This window comes from Geotrypetes seraphini, chromosome 5 (assembly GCF_902459505.1).
Source record: "Geotrypetes seraphini chromosome 5, aGeoSer1.1, whole genome shotgun sequence".
NCBI lineage: Eukaryota > Metazoa > Chordata > Amphibia > Gymnophiona > Dermophiidae > Geotrypetes > Geotrypetes seraphini.
In genome coordinates this window covers 148,653,955-148,675,327 of record NC_047088.1, presented here as the reverse complement: position 1 = coordinate 148,675,327, position 21,373 = coordinate 148,653,955, and the positions used below count along the sequence as shown (strand labels likewise).

Sequence of the window (21,373 nt, the reverse complement as noted above, 5' to 3'; positions counted from 1 at the left end):
GCCTTTCCCTTCCCGGTGCATCCTGGATTTCACCGGGGAAGGGCCTAATGCTCTAACTAGCCCATAATGCTCTAACTCTCCTATGGGAGAGTCCTTAAGTGCTTGGGCCAATCAGGGCATTAGGCTCCTTCCTGGTGCAACACAAATACTCAGAGAGAGGTTGGAAAGAATTCCATGAAAACAAGTAAACAAATAGTATTGGGATAAAGATGTTTCCACAGGAATATTTTATTAAAAATGTATCCCTGTGGAAACATCTCTATTCCCCTATTAGTTTTCTTGTGTTCATTGTTGTAGGTGGGTTCTTCTTGAAGAATTCCATGAGCTATAATCTGCACGCTTTCCCTACTTGTTTGCCTGTAGTTTAAATATTATAGCTGCTCTGTATTTTACTCTGGTACTGGATGTTTAGTGCAGCTTAGAGGGAACTCTGCTCTCCCTGTACAAGCAACACTCTTTAAAAAAATAAATGGGGAGGGGACAGTAGTAGCATTTATGAACACAGCAGATCCATCGCCGTCTACCAGCTGCCTCCACCAGTACTTCTGTTACTGATGGTATTATGCCCAAAAGGAAGTGTACAAGCCAACAGAACTGGGACCAATACTTCTTTATTTGATGAAAGACCCAACACTATCAGTGTTTCGGCCCTTGGCCTGCCTCGGGGGTCTTCATAATTGCCTTTCACCTGATTTCCCTTTTAAAGTTAATTGCCCCTATATCAAAATAGAACTTTTGTTCACAGCCCTTATTCATGCAAGAAAACTTTTCTTTTGAGTATTATTGACTTTTTGTGTACTGTGTTCCTCTGCGAATTCACGGTTCGCGAATCGTAGACTCACTAATTGCAATATTCTCCGACCGCCTCTTCCTGTACTAAATTCCGGCTATACCAATCAGGACGTGAATTGGAACACACTTTCCTCTGCGACTGGAAGCAGCAAAAGGCTATTAAACTCTATAAAGGGAGCCAGACTCAAGCAAATGGTTTTGGAGCCAACTAGGGATCAGGCGATTCTAGACCTAATACTTACCAACGGAGAAAGTGTCACAGATGTCTCTGTGGGAGACACGCTGTCATCCAGTGACCACAACATGGTATGGTTTAACCTCAGAAAAGGTTTCGCCAAACCCAACACATTAACTAAGGTCCTCAGCTTCAAGGACACCAACTTCGAGGACATGGGGGAATTCATCCATCAGTCGCTGCAAAACCAAGCAGAGACTGATAATGTAGAGGAATTGTGGTCAACACTGAAAACTACCATACACGAAGCAACAAACAGATTTATCAAATCTGTAAGTAAACGACGAAGAAAAAACAAACCGCAGTGGTTCTCTACGGAGGTCTCCAACCTCATAAAAGAGAAGAAGAGAGCATTCATCTCCTTCAAACATTCAGGGAAGCAGGGATCCAGAGAAGACTATCTGGCCAAGTCAAGAACCGTCAAAACAGCAGTCAGAGAGGCCAAATTGCAGGTGGAGGAGAATCTAGCAAAGAATATCAAAAAGGGCGATAAAGCATTCTTTAGGTATATTAGTGATAGAAACAGGAACACAGGAGGGATAGTACGCCTTAGGAAACCGGACGGGAACTATGTAGAATCGGACTCCGAGAAGGCTAAACTGTTAAATGAATACTTTTGCTCAGTTTTCACCCGCGAGGCGCAGGGATCCGGCCCTCAACTACCAACAGGGGATAGCTCGATAGACCCGTTTTGCAGCTTCGAGATAACGCCCAATAGTGTCTACAGTGAACTATCCAAACTCAAGGTTCACAAAGCCATGGGGCCAGACAACATACACCCCAGAGTACTCAGAGAGTTAAAAGACACCTTGGCGAAACCACTATCAACACTCTTCAATCTCTCCCTTAGCAAAGGAAAAGTCCCGCTAGACTGGAAAACGGCTAATGTCATTCCACTCCACAAAAAAGGAAGTAGGACGGAAGCTACGAACTACAGACCAGTGAGTCTCACATCAATAGTAAGCAAACTAATGGAAACTCTAATCAAACACCAATTGGATGCGGTCCTTAACGAGGGGAATCTGCGAGATCCCCGTCAACATGGGTTTACAAAGGGGAGGTCCTGTCAATCCAACCTGATCAGCTTCTTTGACTGGGTGACGAGGAAGCTGGATATTGGGGAGTCCCTGGATGTCGTGTACTTGGATTTCAGCAAAGCATTCGATAGCGTACCACACCGCAGGTTGTTGAGCAAGATGAGCTCTATAGGTTTGGGAGATACCTTGACTACATGGGTGGGGGACTGGCTAGGAGGTAGACTTCAGAGGGTGGTGGTGAATGGCTCCCCCTCCGAAACGACAGAGGTGTTAAGTGGAGTGCCGCAGGGCTCGGTCTTGGGCCCAATCTTGTTCAACATCTTCATAAGGGACTTGGCTGAAGGGCTTCAGGGTAAATTAACGTTATTCGCCGATGATGCCAAATTATGCAATATAGTGGACAAGAACACAACAGGACCTGACAACAAATCCAAGACCGATAGTATGGCACACGACCTCCTCCTACTGGAGAATTGGTCCAGGACCTGGCAACTAAACTTCAATGCCAAAAAATGCAAGGTCATGCACCTAGGCAACAGAAATCCATGTAAGACTTACACTCTTAATGGTGAGATCCTAGAGAGAACTGTAGCGGAACGAGACTTAGGGGTAATCATCAGTGAGGACATGAAGACTGCAACTCAGGTGGAGAAAGCTTCATCTAAAGCCAGACAAATCATGGGTTGCATACGAAGGAGTTTCGTTAGCCGTAAGCCCGAAGTCATAATGCCATTATATAGGTCCATGGTGAGACCCCATCTGGAATACTGTGTACAATTCTGGAGACCACATTACCGCAAAGATGTGCTGAGACTAGAGTCGGTCCAGCGAATGGCCACACGGATGGTCACGGGGCTCAGGGATCTCCCGTATGAGGAACGGCTGAATAAGCTGCAGCTCTACTCCCTTGAGGAACGCAGGGAGAGGGGGGACATGATCGAGACATTCAAGTACCTCACGCACCGTATCGAGGTGGGGGAGGATATCTTCTTCTTCAAGGAACCCACGTCAACACGAGGGCATCCATGGAAAATCAGGGGAGGGACATTACATGGCGACACCAGGAAATACTTCTTCACCGAGAGGGTGGTGGATCGATGGAATGGTCTTCCGATGCAGGTGATTGAGGCCAGCAGTGTGCCTGATTTTAAGGCTAAATGGGATCGAAAGGTGGGATCTCTTCGCAAAGAGAGGTAGGGGAGGGTCATTGATGTGGGCAGACTTGATGGGCCTTGGCCCTTATCTGCCGTCACCTTCTATGTTTCTATGTTTCTATGAGCTGCGTGTAAAAGCAACTCCTGATTGGTGTAGTCTGACTTTAGCAACAAGAAGAGGAGTTGGAGCATACCGCCGGCGCCCCAGCTGCCCTCTCCTGCCTATAAAAATCATATTCATGTTTTTTCAAAATGAGTACTGTATTTTGACCCCTTTGTGTTGGACTGATGGTATTATGCACACTATAAGCTGCATCAAGGAAGCCAGAATCAAATCCCACTGCCTCCCTGAGATCTTGGACAAGTCACTTAACCCTCAGGTACAAAGAGACATGAAAACATCTACTGTACCAAAATCCAGTACGAGGCACACCAAACTCAAATAAAACACTGCAAATGTCACTCAGGACCTACTGAACAAATCTATCACACACTATTATAGTTTTATCATCTAAAAAACTTTCACAAGGACCTACATAGAAAATGTCATCACCACAAACACTGTAGGTAGGCATTAGATTTGGAGAATGACACAGGGACAAATTTATTTCTGTCCCGTCCCCGTGAGTTTTGTCATTGTCCCTGCCCCATTTCTGTAAGCTCTGCCTTAACCACACAAGCTTTGGACACTTATGATTTTAAAGTGTTTGAAGCTTGTGCAGATGAGGACAGAGCTTAAAGGAACAGGGCAGGGACAGGATGGGAAAATGAGTTCCCGTGAGAACGGGGGAAAATTTGTCCCCATATCATTCTCTATTTAGATCAGTGATTCCCAACCCTGTCCTAGAGGACCACCAGGCCAATCGGGTTTTCAGGCTAATCCTAATGAATATGCATTGAGCAGATTTGCATGCCTGTCACTTCCATTATATGCAAAACTCTCTCATGCATATTCATTAAGGCTAGCCTGAAAACCCAATTGGCCTGGTGGTCCTCCAGGACAGGGTTGGGAACCACTGATCTAGATTATCAATAAACCTACTGAATAACTAAGCAAACAAGAATAGCACAAATCAATCTTCTACAGTTAATGCTAACAGAAAAGCATATCTTTCACATATGCAGAACACAAAGTCCTCACTCAGCAATCACAAATTAAAAACAGAAATATATAGACAAAAATTAAATTAAACCCCCAAGAAGACATTCTCTGCATACACCAGAAAAAGAGAAAGTTATACATGTCCCTTGCAGGTGCAAAACAGAAAAACTTTAAAAAAAAAAAACCTGATATATTCCAATCGCTTCATTACAAATTAACAAGAAGAAACTCACGCCAGCCAGCTAGCAACGGGGCAGGAACTCGGAAAGTTTGTTCCTGCCCGCTGCACCTCCATCGGGGATCGGCAGTAGAAGTATGAGGCTAGGGCAGGGAAGGGGGGCAGGGTGCAGAGCCTGGGAAGGAGGGAGGGTGCAGAATTTGACGGGGAAGGGAAGGAAGGGTGCTGGGTGCAGAGTCTGACAGGGGAGGGAGAGAAGGAGGCTGGGTGCAATACCTGACAGGGGAGGGAGGGAAGGGTACTGGGTGGAAGGAAGCTGCATGCAGAGCCTATCAGGGCAGAGCACTTGAATATTAAGCCGCCCAACTTAAATTTGAGTCAACCATTTTTCCTCCTTTTTTGGGGAAAAAGGAGGTCTCGACATATTCAGATCGACTTATACTCGAGTATATACGGTATATTTATGGTCTCCATCTCATAAACGGTTATCCCTCTTAAGACCTTAGTCTTTCAGTTCATTTTTATTTACTACTATACCATTTAATCAAGGCAAACCTTCAATCCAAACACCTCCCATAGAGCCATTAAATCCATCACTGCATCAGTCTGATGAAAAGTGGCAGACAACCAGGCACACCCTCAGGATATTCTAATGAAATTAGCACTAGCCTTAGAGTATTGTCAAAGGATTGTCCATGGTTGCTCAACCAGTTGAACAGATGGGCAAAATTGGCTGCAAAGATTTTATTTTATCACATTGCCATTGTTTTCTCACTGCCTCCACAAAATAATAAGGCCACACAGGGTCTAATGATTTTCTGCACCTCTGACAATAACAGGAAGAATCTGACCTTCAAAATTAAACATCTATCCATCTGCCCCCCTCTCCCAATCCTCTCTATAACCCCCCCCCCCTCTTTCCAGCCAGCAAATCTGGAGACAAACTAGACTTAAGAAAGTTGTTCAAAATCCTAACAAAACTGACAGACTGCACAGCAATGACTGCCTCAAACAGTAGCTCTCCTGACACCCAATTCACTAGCATCATACTTTGAGAATAAGACAGAGAATATATTTACCGTATTTTTCGCTCTATAAGATGCACCCTAAATTTAGAGAAGGAAAACAAGAAAAAAAAACATTCTGAACCAAATTCTCCTTGCCAGGCTCTGCACCCAACCCCACACTCCTTGCCAAGCTCTGCACCCTGTCCCCCCCCCTCCCTGCCAGGATCTGTCCCCTGTCCCCCCCTCTGGTGGTCTAGTGGTAGGCCGGGATACGGCAGGCAGGCCTAGTGACTGGCAGGTAGGTAGGGACAGGGCAGGCAGGCCTGGTAGCAGGTGGGCAGACAGGTAGGGACAGGGCAGGAAGGCCCCCCCAGGCAACCCTCCCAGGCAGGCAGGCAGGCAGGAGCCCTCCCTCCTCCCAGGCCTACCCCCCAGGCAGGCAGGCAGGCAGGCCTACCCCCTTCCCAGGTAGCCCCCCCAGGCAGGCAGGCATAGTCCCCCTTCCAGATAGCCTCCCCCCAGGCAGGCAGGCCTCCCCCCTCTAGGCCTCCCCCACAGGCAGGCAGGCCCAACCGCACCCTCCTTATTTTTAATTCGGCAAGCAGACAGGCCCCTTCCCCCGTACCTATTTTTAATTTGACAGGGCAGATCCTGGCCTCCCTCCCCCCCACCGTTACCTTTTTTAAATTCTGTGGCTATCCCTCACTGGACACGGTTGCCTGCCTGGTTTCCTGAGCACTGACAGCTGACGTGGCTGCTTCCGAGTTCCCTTGCGGCAGAGTGGTGCACAAGGCTGCCAGCCTGGTCCTGCGCCGCTTCCCACGAGAACTCTCTTATTAAGAACTCTCGCGGGAAGCGGCATGGGACCAGGCCTCTGCCACAAGGGAAGAGGACTCGGAGGCAGCCGCATCAGCTGGTAGTGCTTGGGGAACCAGGCAGGCAGCCACGTCCAGCAAGGGATAGCCACAGAATTTAAAAAAGGTAACGGGAGGGGGTTGGGTATTCGCTCCATAAGACAAACTCATATTTCCACCCCTTTTTTGGGGGTGGAAAAAGTGCATCTTATGGAGTGAAAAATACGGTAAACTATTTGATAATATGGCAGGCAATCAACTAAAGCAGTGTTTTTCAACCTTTTTTGGGCAAAGGCACACTTGTTTCATGAAAAAAATCACGAGGCACACCACCATTAGAAAATGTTAAAAAATTTAACTCTCTGCCTATATTGACTATATATAAAGTAATTCTCTTGAATAGGAATCAAATAAACACAAAGAAAGTATTTTATAATTACTTTATTACGAAATAAAAATTATAAAATACTTTATTCAGTGCGAAACCTGGGCCTGTTTGGCTGAACACAAAGCTGATATTCTGGCTGGAATCGAAGAAAGACACACACGTAGCTCTTCGTCAACAGCTCTCAGTCTCTCTCTGTATTTGGTTTTTATAGCATACAAAAATAGACAAATATACCCTCCATCCTTTTTATTAAACCACAATAGCAGTTTTTAGCGCAGGGAGCTGCGCTGAATGTCCAGCGCTGCTCTTGACGCTCATAGGCTCCCTGCGCTAAAAACCACTATTGCAGTTTAGTAAAAGGTGACCATATTGTAAAATATAGACAGCAGATATAAATTCAGAACTGTGCATAGTAAGTGAAGGGAAGTTTTCATCTCTGGGAATTTACCCAGTTAACTATTAAGTTATTTGGGCAAATTCCTTTGAAAACTGTGGTAATACTGCCTCCACTTTGCTAAATTTAAAATAAAATCATTTTTCCTACCTTGTCTGGTGATTTCTGGTTGCACTTTCTTCTTCTGACTGTGCATCCAATCTTTCTTCCCTTCTATCAGCCTGTATGCTTTCTCTCCTCCACACCTCATTCCCTCCCCCAACTTTTTCTTCCTCTCTCCCTGACCTTTCTTTCTTTTTTTCTGTTTCTCTTCTTTCCTTCTGTTTCCCTGCCTGCCCCCTTTCTTTCTTTCTCCCTGCCGTTCCCCAAGCCACTGCCACTGCCGCTGCCATCGGGGAACAGGACCCACCAATGGATAACAGGCCCCAAAGCCGATGCCGACGCATGCTCTCCCTGACGTCAATTCTACAATCGGAGAGGAAGTTCCGCCCAGCCAGGCAGCGATTGGCTGGCCCGAACTTCCTCTCCGACTGCAGAATTGACGTCGGGGAGAAGAAGACTTATCGGCTCGATAGATTAGATCGCCAAGACAAAGTGAGTCCTGGGTGATCGACTCACTTTGCCTTGGCGAGCTACTGGCGCCCCTGCCTCGGGCCCCCTGTCAGCTCCGGGCCCGGCGGCCCTGCGGCACACCAGGCAACATCTCGCGGCACACTAGTGTGCCGCGGAACAGCGGTTGAAAAACACTGAACTAAAGGATACTATTTCTGAAAGCAATCCTGTTTCCACCAACAACATTTTGCTGCTTTGTACAATCAATCATTATTTCGAGGTTGGATTATTGTAATTCGGTCTATTTAAGTCTAACCAAGAAAAGTCTTCAAAGACTTCAACAGATCCAGAATATTGCGGCTAATTTGATCTTTGCAAAAAGCAAATTTGATCATGTTTCCCCACTTTGTTAAAACTTCACTGGCTCCCAGTAATCTCTAAGGTTTACTTTAAATATGCCTGCCTAACATTTAAGATCTTGCATGGCACTCTTCCTCCTTTAATTCCTCTATCTTGGAATTCTGCGAGACCTGATATTACCAGATCTATCCAAAAGCTTAAATTATCTTTCCCCCTCGTTAAAACATAACATAACATAGTGCTTATTGACCACGTAACCAGAAGTTCAACGCGGTTTACAAAAAGTTATAAAAGTAAACATGTTACATGAAATAAGATGATTCATTAAACAGTCAAATATTTAGAAAAAAGATAGGTCTTCAATTGTTTTCTAAAATGGCCATAGGAATGGGTAGTAAGCAACAATATTCGGAATTCATTGTCATGAAGAGCTGCCTGAGATGCCAAAGTATGATTCAGAAATTTCTTACTCCTGCAACCCTGGACAGATGGAAAATTAAACAAAGAATGAGTTCTTCTACTATGTCTGTTTGATGCTAAAGAAAATCTATTGACTAAGTAAGAAAGAGCTGTACCATAAACAGCCTTGTAACAGAAACAGCCTAGTTTAAATAATATCCGAGCCTCCATTGGCAGCCAATGCAATTCGCGATAAAAGGGTGTAACATGATCAAATTTCTTCAGGCCATAAATCATTCTGACCGCTGTATTCTATATTATTGTAAGTCTTGCTAATTCTTTCTTGGTGACTGTCAGATAGATAATATTACAATAATCGAGAAGACTCAGTAGTAACGATTGAACCAGTAATCTAAAAGCAGTAAATTCAAAAACATCAAAAACATCTGAAAACATGGCTATTTTCAAAAATGTAAATTCCACTGCTCTCTAAATAATTATTAATTCTTATTATATTTTCGTTTCTTTAAAACTCTTATAAACCGTGCCGAGCTCTATCTCTATCGAGAAGATGCAATATATAAGCTTAAGGTTTAGTTTAGTATAGATATACCAGTGGACAAAATATAAACATATTTAATACTGTCACAACAACAGAATTAAGACCTCTGGTGAATAGCCCATCTGAAATGAAATGCCAACTGGATCTATATACATTCCACCTATAACAAGATATGCTGGAAGTAGTACTGAATTGGTTATTTGAGATGATTAATTCTATACTAGGACAAGGGTTGGTCTCGTAGGAATTTGTGGAAATTCTACTTTCACCTATCCCTAAAGGAGCAGACCTAGACCTATCCCAAGCTGCTAGCTACAGATCGTTAGCAAGCACACCATTCATAATGAAGTTCGTAGAGATGGTAGTTGATATCCAACTAAAAAATTATGTTTCAAAATGGAATTTACTATTACCTCCCCAACATAGGTTCAAAAACAAATATAGTACAGAAACAAGCTTGATGGATCTGATATCAAGAGTTAGATCAGTATTAAGCACAGGTAAACAAATGCTACAACTACTACAATTCAATTTCTCAGCAGCATTTGACAGTCAAACACAGTCTGCTGCTTAATAGACTAGCTGATATATGAATCTCAGGAATGGTGTTACAATGGTTCCAAGGCTTCCTGACGAAGACACTACAGAATGTTAAAAGATGGAGCGTTTTCTGACTACCGAATTTTCACACCTATAACGCGCGCATTATACACGATTTTTACAAACCGTGCGCGTTATAGGTGTGAGCGCGTTTTACAACTTTTTTTTTTCATTCTGATCCGGCATCCCCCCTGCGAACCGTCATCCTCCCCCACGATCCTACAACCCCCTCAGCACCGCAAAACATCTCTTACCCGATTGGGCACCGGCACCAATGCACAGGACGTGCCAGTGCCAGTGCCCGAAGATCCTCCCTCATTGGGCTGGGCTGGGCTATGCGGTGCAGGGAGATCCTCCTTCTTCCCTGTGCCGGGCTGGACTGGGCTTTGAGCATTTGTGCATGCTCAAAGCCTTCTGATCTCGCTCTCTCCGAGATTCTCAGATTGAGAATCTCAGAGAGAGCGAGACCAGAAGGCTTTGAGCATACGCAAATGCTCAAAGCCCAGTCCAGCCCGGCACAAGGAAGAAGGAGGATCTCCCTGCACCGCACAGCCCAGCCCAGCCCAACGAGGGAGGATCTTCGGGCACTGGCACGTCCTGTGCATTGGTGCTGGTGCCCAATCGGGTAAGAGATGTTTTGCGGTGCTGGGGGGGTTGTAATATCGCGGGGGAGGGGGGTGACGCGAGCGGGGGGGAGGAGGCCGGTTCGCAGGCCAGAAGAGTAAGCGGGAGTGGGAGGAGGTTATAGCAGCATGCGCGGTATACACGTATGCGTGCTATATAAAAAATTTTTTACAGACATGCTTTGGACCCGCGCGCTATACGCGTATGCGTGTTATACACGCATGCGCGTTATATAAGTGAAAATACGGTACTGGTCTCTACTATGCAAAGTACCACAAGGATCATTGTCTCCTATCCCATGACTCTAATTTTTTCAGGAGCCTCTCATTAGGAACTTTGTCAAAAGCTTTCTGGAAATCTAGATACCCTACATCAACCCGCTCACTTTTATCCACATGTTTATTCACACCTGCAAAGAAATCAAGCAAATTGGTGAGGCAAGACCTCCCCTAGCTGAACCCATGCTAACTTTGTCTCATTAAATCATGTTTGTCTACCTGTTCCACAATTTTATTTTTTATAATTGTTTCCACTATTTTGCCTGGTACTGAGGTCAGGCTTACTCTGTAATTCCCCGGATATCCCCTGGTACCCTTTTCAAAAATCGGTATAACATTAGCAAAGATTACATATCAGCAATTTCATGTTTGCGTTCTTTCAGTACCCTGCGATGTATACTGATATGTTAATTTCTTTAGTGACATCACTTCAGTTATCAGCTCAAATTTGATTATGTTATGATCACTGTTTCCCAGTGGACCCAACACAGTTACCTACCGTACTATGTCTTGCATTCCACTAAAGACCAAATTTAAAATAGCTCCCCCTTTTGTCGGTACCTAGACCAGTTACTCCATGAAGCAGTCATTTATGATGTCTAGAAATTTTACTTCCCTAGCACTCCTTGATGTAACATTTATTCAGTCAATGTTGGAGTAGTTGAAATCACCCACTCAATTAGCTATACACACTTAGGGGTCCTTTTACTAAGGCGCGCTAGTCGATTTAGCGTGCACTAAGGCCCTGATTCTCCAAAGTGCATCCCGATTTTAGGCGTCCTACAGCTGTCTAATCAGCCAATCGGGATGCACGTTTTTTTTAAAAAAATGCTCCCCAGGCAAGCCTGAAGGCACCTCCGGGAGCCTAGGGAGACCCGCAAGATGCCTAAGCTCGTCTAAGGGCCTTAGGCGGGCCTTAGGCTGAACCTAGGCGGCCCTATGCGTCTCCCTAGTAGAGAAGAAGCTTAAAATGTAGGCCAGCAAAATGCTGGCCTACATTGTAAGTAGACGCGGCCGCTATACTTATCGCGGCAAGGGATCTCTCTGCCGCTATAAGTATAGCGGGCCGCGGCCCCCTGACCAGGAGGGTGCCCAAACCCTCTGCTCGAAGACGCACCCCCCCCGACACTACCGACCGCCCCCCCGACACTACCGACCACCCCCCCCCGACATTACCGATCCCCCCCCCCCCCGACAATATCGATAGCTGGCAGGAGGGTGCCCAATCCCTCCTGCCTGAAGATGCACCCCCCCCGGCGCTAACCCCCCCAAACCTCCACTCCACCAAACCTGTTCTTAGAAGGGTCTTGCACGTCTTGAGCCGGCAGGCACGCCTCGTCGAAATGAAGCGGGCCGGCCCATCCCGCCGAAGCCTAAGGCCTGATTGGCCCAGGCTCTAGAAGCCTGGACCAATCAGGCCTTAGGCATAGTGGGTCTGCCAATCCCCACTTAATCTAAGGCCTGATTGGCCAATCAGACCTTAGACTTAGTGGGGATGGGCGGACCCGCTATGCCTAAGGCCTGATTGGTCCAGGCTTCTAGAGCCTGGGCCAATCAGGCCTTAGGCTTCGGCGGGATGGGCTGGGAAGGGGCGGGCCCGCTTCATTTCGACGAGGCGTGCCTGCCGGCTCAAGACGTGCAAGACCCATCTAAGAACAGGTTTGGTGGAGTGGAGGTTTGGGGGTTGTTAGCGCCGGGGAGGAGGGTGCGTCTTCGGGCAGGAGGGATTGGGCACCCTCCTGCCAGCTATCGATATTGTCGGGGGGAGGGGGGGGATCGGTAATGTCGGGGGGGGCGGTCGGTAGTGGGGGGGGTGCGTCTTCGGCCAGAGGGTTTGGGCACCCTCCTGGTCAGGGGGCCGTGGCCCGCTATACTTATAGCGGCAGAGAGATCCCTTGCCGCGATAAGTGTAGCGGGCCGTGTCTAATCTAACCCATTTCTCTAACCCGAGTCTGTAACATGGACGCCGGTTACAGAATCGGGGTTTAGTTTAGGCCGATTCTGAATAGGACGCCTCTCCCGGGCGTCCTATTCAGAATCAGGGCCTAGGTGTCTTGCGGGCCTCGCCTTCAATATAGGCGGCCTGTCTGGGGAGCATTTTTTTTTTAAAAAACGTGCATCCCGATTGGCTGATTAGACAGCTGTAGGACGCCTACAGCTGCCTAAAATCGGGACGCACTTTTAGAGAATCAGGCCCTAAATGCCAACGCATCCATAGGCTATAATGGACGTGTTAGCGTTTAGCGCGCACTAAAATGGCTAGCGCACCTTAGTAAAAGGACCCCTTAGTTATTTTAAAGGTAATTGGTTCCTGAGATTCTACAAGTTAGCCAAAAATATTACCAAAGCACCAGTTTAGGGTACAAAAATACACATAGCCTTACTACCACACACAAACAGAAAAAAAAGAATAAAGGAAAGAAGAGCACGTATTAACCACATTGGTACAGATGAGCCTTAAGATAACATGTATGCTGAATTTAGTGTTTGAGTCTTAGCAAGTAATGAAATGTAAAAAGAATATGTAATAACCAGTTCACCTGTTGTTCTAAGTAGGATAATTGACTATTTAAAGTAAGACTAAGTAAAGGAAACGATCTGCGAGGGGAGAGGGAGGGAGGGAGGGAATGCAAACTAAGCCCGACTAGCCCTGCCAGAGACTATTTTTAGCAGAAAGTTTAAGTTTAAAAACTATAGCAGGCTTTTACTCCATGGAAACTAGCTAAGTAAAGCTTGTTCTTTTAAGAACTAAACTATCTTTATAAAGGAACATACAGATTAGCTTTTATCCCCCAAATTAGCAAAGCTCAGAGAAGCTAGGGAATTGTGGAGGGTGGGTGGGCAGAGGTAGACAACAGTTCACAGGTTGCTGTGAAAACTATATCTTTAACGCTGAGCCTCTATCACCTCTTTCTTAAAACCAGGCTTACTGAGGGTTAGGCACTAGGACAGCATTCCTCCCCTCAAGGATCACCTGTGGAGTCTGATATCTAAGAAAGTCCTCAGAGTTCAGTCTCTTCAGCTTGGAAAAGAGACAGCTGAGGGGAGATATGATTGAAGTCTACAAAATCCTGAGTGGTGTAGAATGGGTACGTGGATCGATTTTTTACTGCATCAAGATTTACAAAGAACAGGGGACACTCGAAGTTACAGAGTAATACTTTAAAAACCAATAGGAGGAAATACTTTTTTACTCAGAGAATACTTAAGTTCTGGACCGCGTTGCCAGAAGATTTGGTAAAGCGGTTAATGTAGCTGGTTTTAAAAAAGGTTTGGACAAGTTCCTGGAGGAAACGTCCATAGTCTGCTGTTGAAACAGACATGGGGGAAACCACTGCTTGTCCTGGATCAGTGGCATAGAATGCTACTATTTGGATTTTTGCCAGGTATTCGTGACTTTGATTGGCCTCTGTGAAGACGGGATACTGGGCTAGATGGACCACTGGTCTGACCTAGTAAGGCTATTCTTATGTTCTTATGATATCCCATGTCACCACTATTATATAACATCTTCATGACCACATTGAACTCGATAAGCCTCAGACCAGGGGAATGGCTCTTCTCATATGCAGATGATGTCTTTCTACTAATCCCTGCAAGTCTGAACCAAGCAAGCATGACAGTGTCATCCAGAACACTTGAGTTATTTTCCCTTTAATGTATTTTTTCTTCTACAAACATATTGTAACTTTCCCCCCCAATCCTCACGACTCATGTATGTTAACCCAGTATGTTTTTATTTAAAGTCATTGTATTTGTCTTTCTATTTTATTTGAATTGTACATCGCTTAGATACTCAATAAGCAATTTATCAAGCACTAATAAAACTTGAAACGTGTTATCTAAAACTAAACATGGGGAAAAAATCTATTATGTTCTGGGCGACAACACACACACACCGAATCCCATTCCATCCTAATCCCATTTCACCAACAACTGGAACCAGCTTCAACATTGATAAAACCTCCTAAGTACTGGGAGTCAGTTAAGTTCTGAAGATCATGTTAATAACTTAGTCCGAAAACCCTCTCGTACACTACAAAAACTAAAGAGGGTTAATGCCCAACTTCTTCTAACAGCACTTCAGGATACTAGTAGTGTCAATGATATTGTCACCACTAGACTACTGCAATGCTCTACTGTTGGGTATCTCCATGAAAGAAATGAAAAAACGCCAATTGATACAAAACACTGTTGCAAAATTCATACTACAAATAATGATTTTGACCATGTCACACCTCTGCTTATAAAACTACACTGGTTATCACCAGGGAAGGGAATACCCAGTTTAGACGTTGCAGCAGCAGCTGCGGTGAGGATGTCCATCTCCATGTTCAGGAAAGGGGAATGATGCAGCGGAGATGGGTGAGGGGGTCACTACTAGTCACAGTGGGTAGTTTTAGTGCAGCAGGAGAGAGTGGGCATCTCCTGCTGCCGTGGAGGGGGGGTTGCATTCGGGGGAGGAGAAAGCAAAGATGGGGGAGGGGGTCATTAAGAGTCATGGCAGGTAGTTTAGTACAGCAGGAGAAAGTGGGCATCTCTCCTGCTGCCAGGGGGAGGGGCATTCAGGTCAGGCCTTAGCAGGATTTTTTTTAAATTATTTTTTATTTAGTGCAGCAGGAGAGAGTGGGCATTTCTCCTGCTGCCGGGGGGGAGGGGGGGGAGGGGGAGAGGCACAGCTAGAATTTTAGGGAAGGGGGTGTTGCAATGCAGCAGAAAGAATGGGCATATCTCCCGCGGCATCACAACATAGGGGCAGCGGGAAAGTGTGTTTTTGTTTTTTTTTTTTACGGGAGGTTTTCTGCGCATGTAACCATCACTGATGGGCACTTGCAAATGTAGGAAATCTTCTCTGCTGACCGCCGATCTTATTTGCATGCATGATATTTTAAGAATGTCTCGGGTTTTTAGATTCAGTATTGAAATGATTGCGTTAGCAGACCGTCGCTTTTTAACTCGGATTTTTGAAAATCCTGGCCTTAATACCAGGTCTCTTTTGCTTTATATATAGAGAGGAAAATTACAGTAGAAACAGCCAGAGCACAGAAGAGCTAATTAAATGTGTTTAAATCCGAAAAGAAAACAAAACAAAAGGATTAACAAATTTCAACTTACAAGATATGAGCTGAATAGGGAGGTGGGAATTCAAAATCTGATGTTTCCATTTAAATCAGTTTTGTAAACTGCATTTCAAACCACACAAACAACCGTGTCTAATGTACAAGGTTGTCAGAACAGCTCAGAAAGTAAGTGTTTTCCAAGAGACCAAATCTTAAACTTTCATCAATGAACCACTGTACAGCTGTCTGAGAAGACACCAAGTTCATTCCAGCATGTACAAATACACTGTCATCAAGTTAATTGCAAATTATGGCAGCTAGGTTTCACTTAAATCATTCTTCTTCATTTAACAGTACAGTAAAAAGAGTTAATAAGATCAGATGCTACCATTTATGGGCTTTTTAAAATCTTTCACCCTAGAGTTTATTATCCTCTTCCTGTCACTCTCCCCTCCCTTCTCCCCCACACACACCAGGGAGGTTTTCCTTATAAACATATGGCATTTTCTATAGTTATTAAGAGTCCTTGCTCTTCCTCGTGATCCATTTCCATTGCATTCCAATTGCGAATGAAAGCATGAGAAGAAGGGGGATTATAAAAAGAATCTAGCTTTGTCATCTTCCTTCCCCCTCCCCAATATACTAAAGGTTAAAAGTGCCAACAGAAGAGAGGAAAGGAAGTGAGTTGTTCACATCAGAGCTCTAATAACAAGAAGAGCAAACTTTCCTTCTGGCATGCAACTTTGCACATAATCAAGATAATGATTAACCCATTTATCTCCTGTTTAAAGCCCTTCCTACTCCTTTCCCCTTAGTTATATCATTTAAAGCACCCAAACAATGGATGCCAACATAGGATGATTTCTTGAGACCACCCTGATAATAAAGCTCATAGAACAACCAAAAAGCACTCAACAGTTTCCAAGGAATTCAAAAAGCAGCATCTTAGAATAATTTGCACCTCAATTTTGACATGTTTGAAACTACAGAAATTGACTAGATCTCCCATGCATGATCTTCTACTTTCTCTCCATTTTGGTGCTATGGGAAAGAAAGAATATTGTTTTGCTGAGATGAAATAAGTAATTATGAACAAGGAAGGGCACTATGGATACAAGTCAAGATGAATGGGTCATCTTCCTCCTGCCAGTAGATGGAGACAGAGCTAAAAACTCAACTTCCTGAATATATCATGCTATACACAGAGGTCAAACAATCAGTATCCTCTGTCTAGCAGATGGATAAACCACCCAGATTCTATAAATTTACATGCTCAAATTTCCGACCAGCATGCATATTTGAATGTGCAAGTTATAAAATAGTGCCAGTTGCAAGTCTGTTAAATTACAACGTGACATAATTACAACGTGACATAATCAAGCTCGAAGAATGGGCATCGACATGGCAGATGAGGTTCAACGTGGATAAGTGTAAAGTGATGCATGTCGGTAACAAAAATCTCATGCACGAATACAGGATGTCCGGGGCGGTACTTGGAGAGACCTCACAGGAAAGGGACTTGGGAGTTTTGATCGACAAGTCGATGAAGCCGTCCACACAATGTGCGGCGGCAGCAAAAAGGGCAAACAGAATGCTAGGAATGATAAAGAAGGGGGATCATGAACAGATCAGAGAAGGTTATCATGCCGCTGTACCGGGCCATGGTACGCTCTCACCTGGAGTACTGCGACCAGCACTGGTCGCCATACCAGAAGAAAGACACGCTATTACTCGAAAGGGTCCAGAGAAGAGTGACTAAGATGGTTAAGGGGCTGGAGGAGCTGCCGTACAGTGAAAGATTAGAGAAACTGGGCCTCTTCTCTCTCGAACAGAGGAGATTGAGAGGGGACATGATCGAAACATTCAAGGTACTTAGTAGATAAGGACAAGTTGTTCACCCTCTCCAAGGTAGGGAGAACAAGAGGGCACTCTCTAAAGTTTTAAGGGGATATTTTCCCTACAAACGTAAGGAAGTTCTTCTTCACCCAGAGAGTGGTAGAAAGCTGGAACGCCCTTCCAGAGGCTGTTATAGGGGAAAACACCCTCCAAGGATTCAAGACAAAGTTAGACAAGTTTCTGTTGAACAAGAACGTGCGCTGGTAGGGCTAGTCTCAGTTAGGGTGCTGGTCTTAGACCAGAGGGCCGCTGCGTGAGCGGACTGCTGGGCATGATGGACCACTGGTCTGACTCAGCAGTGGCAATTCTTATGTTCATCTTCAGTCCTTCAACACTAGCATTCTTCAATGCAAGGCTTGAGGGTCAGTGGATGTGCCCATTCATACTCTGGTTCTTTCCTCGCACCTTAAAGAATGACATGGAGATGTTTTCCCGTGGTCAGCCATGATGATGGGAACAGTGATTAATTTTGTCATCGTGTCATTCTCTAATAATAATAATAATACATTTATATATATACTGCAATACTTTACAGTTCAGTGCAGTTTTGCAATAAGAGGTAAGAAGTGTAAAAACAGCGAATTTACACCACAAAACACAGTACATTATATATAAAATATAACATTAAGAAATTATTAACTTATCTAGATTATTCTTGTCTCTACCAGGAGCCAATGCAACTTCAATAGTATGGTGTTACATGTTCTGATTTTTTTAGATTGAAAATTAGACACACAGTCGTGTTTTGGATGATTCGCATCCTCCTAAAGATTTTTTTGATAAGAACCTAGATAAATTATGTCATATTAGTCTAAAGTAATCAGAACCAAAGACTGCACAACCAATCTAAAAGATGAAAATAAGATTTAATAGTGTGAAGCTTCCATAGTGTGCAAAAACTCTCTTTACTAAAGCATCAAGTTGAGCACCGAATGATGTTTCTGTTAAGATATACTCTTATGATTTTTAATAACTGGACTGATAGCATAATTAATTCCATTCAACATTAAAGAATTTTCTTTAATCTTATTAGCTGAATGTGCCAAAAAATCTTAAGTTTTATTTGAGTTTAATTTTAGTCACTACAAACCTGATAAGTGTGTGGCGTAGTGGTTGAAGCTACAGCCTCCGCACCTTGGGGTTGTGGGTTCAAACCCCGCGCTGCTCCTTGTGACCCTGGGCAAGTCACTTAATCCTCCATAGCCCCAGGTACGTTAGATAGATTGTGAGCCCACCGGGACAGAGAGGGAAAATGCTTGAGTACCTGATTGTAAAAACCGCTTAGATATCCTTGATAGGCGGTATATAAAATCCTAATAAACTTGAAACTTGAAACTTGATAAGTTCAATATTTTAAAAACCTTTCAAACCATTGGAGAACACAACCCGAAATACCAATTGCATCTAAACATTTAATCAGAATTCCATGTTAACCAGACCTTCCATCAGTTTTACAAAAAATGGACTACCTTCAATTGGTCTATAATTAGTAATTAAAGACAAAGATTCATTTGGATTTTTTGTTATTGGCATAATAATGATATGACCTAATTTTCAGAAATTTTCCTTTACGTAATAAAGTAACTATTAATTCATAAACTTCCTTTTTAAAACTGATAGGAGCTGATTTCATAATCACTGGAAGACAGATATCTAGTGAACAATATGATTCTGCATATTTTGTATAAAGTTTAATAAATTGATCCTAATCTGAAATTTTAAAAGAATTCCAGTTTAAATCTGCAGGAAATATTTTTTGATGTTAGTATCAAAGGATCTGTAATAACCATTCCCATAGACATTAATCTTAGATTAAGGACTTTTGTACTAAAGTATAATCCTAAATCATCTGAAGAAGAAAGAAGATCCTGGTGAGCTTGCCTAAATTGAACAACACAAAAAATTGTGTTAACCAATCTGAACTCTTTATTATTCAATATATCGGTTCCTATTTTTGAAGAATAAAGTTACAACATTTCTCTTTTACCACCTTCTTATAATCGTGCATCCTCGTTCTCCATTTCAATCCATATTCATCTCTTTTTGATTTACTCCAAATTTTTTCAAGCCGCCTTGCTGCACGTTTTAGCTCAAGAAGTTCAGAATCATACCATTCATCAATTATGTTGTTTAATCATATCTCTCCTCAATCGTCTCTTTTCTAAACCGAAGAGCCCTAATCTCTTTAGTCTTTCCTCATATGAGAGGAGTTCCATCCCCTTTATCATCTTGGTTGCTCTTCTTTGAATCTTCTCTAGTGCTACAATATGTTTTTTGAGATAAGGTGACCAATACTGAATGTAATGGTATTCTCCTAAATTACCCTCATTTGGGCCCAGATACATAAACGTCTGCCATGCACATAAGACTGGTTGTAGCCACTCTTACTTGCAAGGCAGCTCAGCCTCTGGTACTCAAAAGGGATTTAGGGGTTTTTAAAAACTGCTGTAGCAGCCACCAAGAACACTATTCAAATATATTACAAGACGCTCATTAGTATTTCAATGAGTACTCCTTGTAGTGCTCAAAAGGGAACATCTACCATTTAGCGAGAACAATTTACTAGCAGGTCTGAAGCTGCCGGCAGTTGGGCAAGTGTATGTCCTGTGCTTATGCGTGGGAAACACATGTACAACAGCTGCGCCCATATCCAGCATAAAAAAAACAAGTGCAATCAGCTGAGATGGCAAGGGAGAGAGCAGAGCTGCATCAGCTGATCACTGCTCTTGTGCCAGCTCAGTGTAGAAGGACTGAGGATGAGATAAGACACTAAAGAATGATAAGGGATGGTTTTCCACGGTTGTCCGCGGGGACGGGGATGTTGACAAATTCTGTCACCATGTCATTCTCTAAGCTCAGCTGTAAGCTGATCACGGGCAGGGGGAGAGTGGTGACATTCCCGACAATGAGGGAGGAAGAATCCAGAAGAGGTTTGGGACTTTTCACGATGGCAGCAGGCAAGGGACAGGGGAGACTGGGAACTGCTGGGCCTGCTCAGAAGAGCTATATCTACCGCTTATCTGTTCTGAGCAGACACCAGGCACAGTTCCTCTCCCCTTTTTGCCATGCTACTCCACACAAATAGCTTGTCTTGATTACCTTGATTTGGCATTACTGTGACTGTTGTGCTATTTTTAAACTACTTTGCAATGTGGGAAGAAGGCAGCAGCAGCAGTAGAAACAAATCTGTACCTTGGTACAGCTGCATCCATAGCAAAAAAAAAATTTGGTTGCTTCAGAAAATGATTTCAGTAGAAAATTGAAGCCAAGATATGTGGGTTTCTTTATTCTTTTTGCCTGGTTACATTTTTTTCTTCTTTCCCATAATGATGTCTAGTTAGACTAGTGTCATAATTGGAACTTATCTTAAAAATTACAGAGAGAAACAAACAGGAAGCAAACAGAAGATTGCCTGAATCTGGAATCTCTTCTTGTTCTGCTGGCCAACTTTATGTACTTTCTACTTATACTACAATATAAAATATGGACTTTGACCCTAACATCTGTTTTATATTCTACTTCCCATTAGTTATGGAACACTTTCCAGAAGCAATACGCTCGTATAACAAACTCCTGTTCAACAACAGATACCACCAAATAGTTGAATAGTTGTCTATAGACTGACCATAATTTCACTCCTATAGCACAAGCATTTTTTAATATCATCTTTTTGGGGTTTCACAAAAACTGTGCTTGCAACATCTAAGCCATATTTGATTGGCCAAAAAAACAAACACACACATAAAAAAAAAAGACAAGCAATACACTTACCTTAAGGCAAGGCTTCTCAACTCAGTCCTTGGGACACACCTAGCCAGTCATGTTTTCAGGATACCTACAATAAGTTGTATGTACTGCTTCAGTTATCTCTCTCATGAATATTCACTGTGGGTAGGGTTAC

The 21,373-nt window shown here is 43.7% G+C and overlaps 1 protein-coding gene across 6 annotated transcripts in view; it reads right to left on the bottom strand.

Moving 5' to 3' along the window:
• Positions 1-21,373, bottom strand: part of RAPH1 (Ras association (RalGDS/AF-6) and pleckstrin homology domains 1) — a 494,561-nt gene that overhangs the window by 356,495 nt on the left and 116,693 nt on the right. The gene's annotated exons all lie outside the window — the stretch shown is intronic.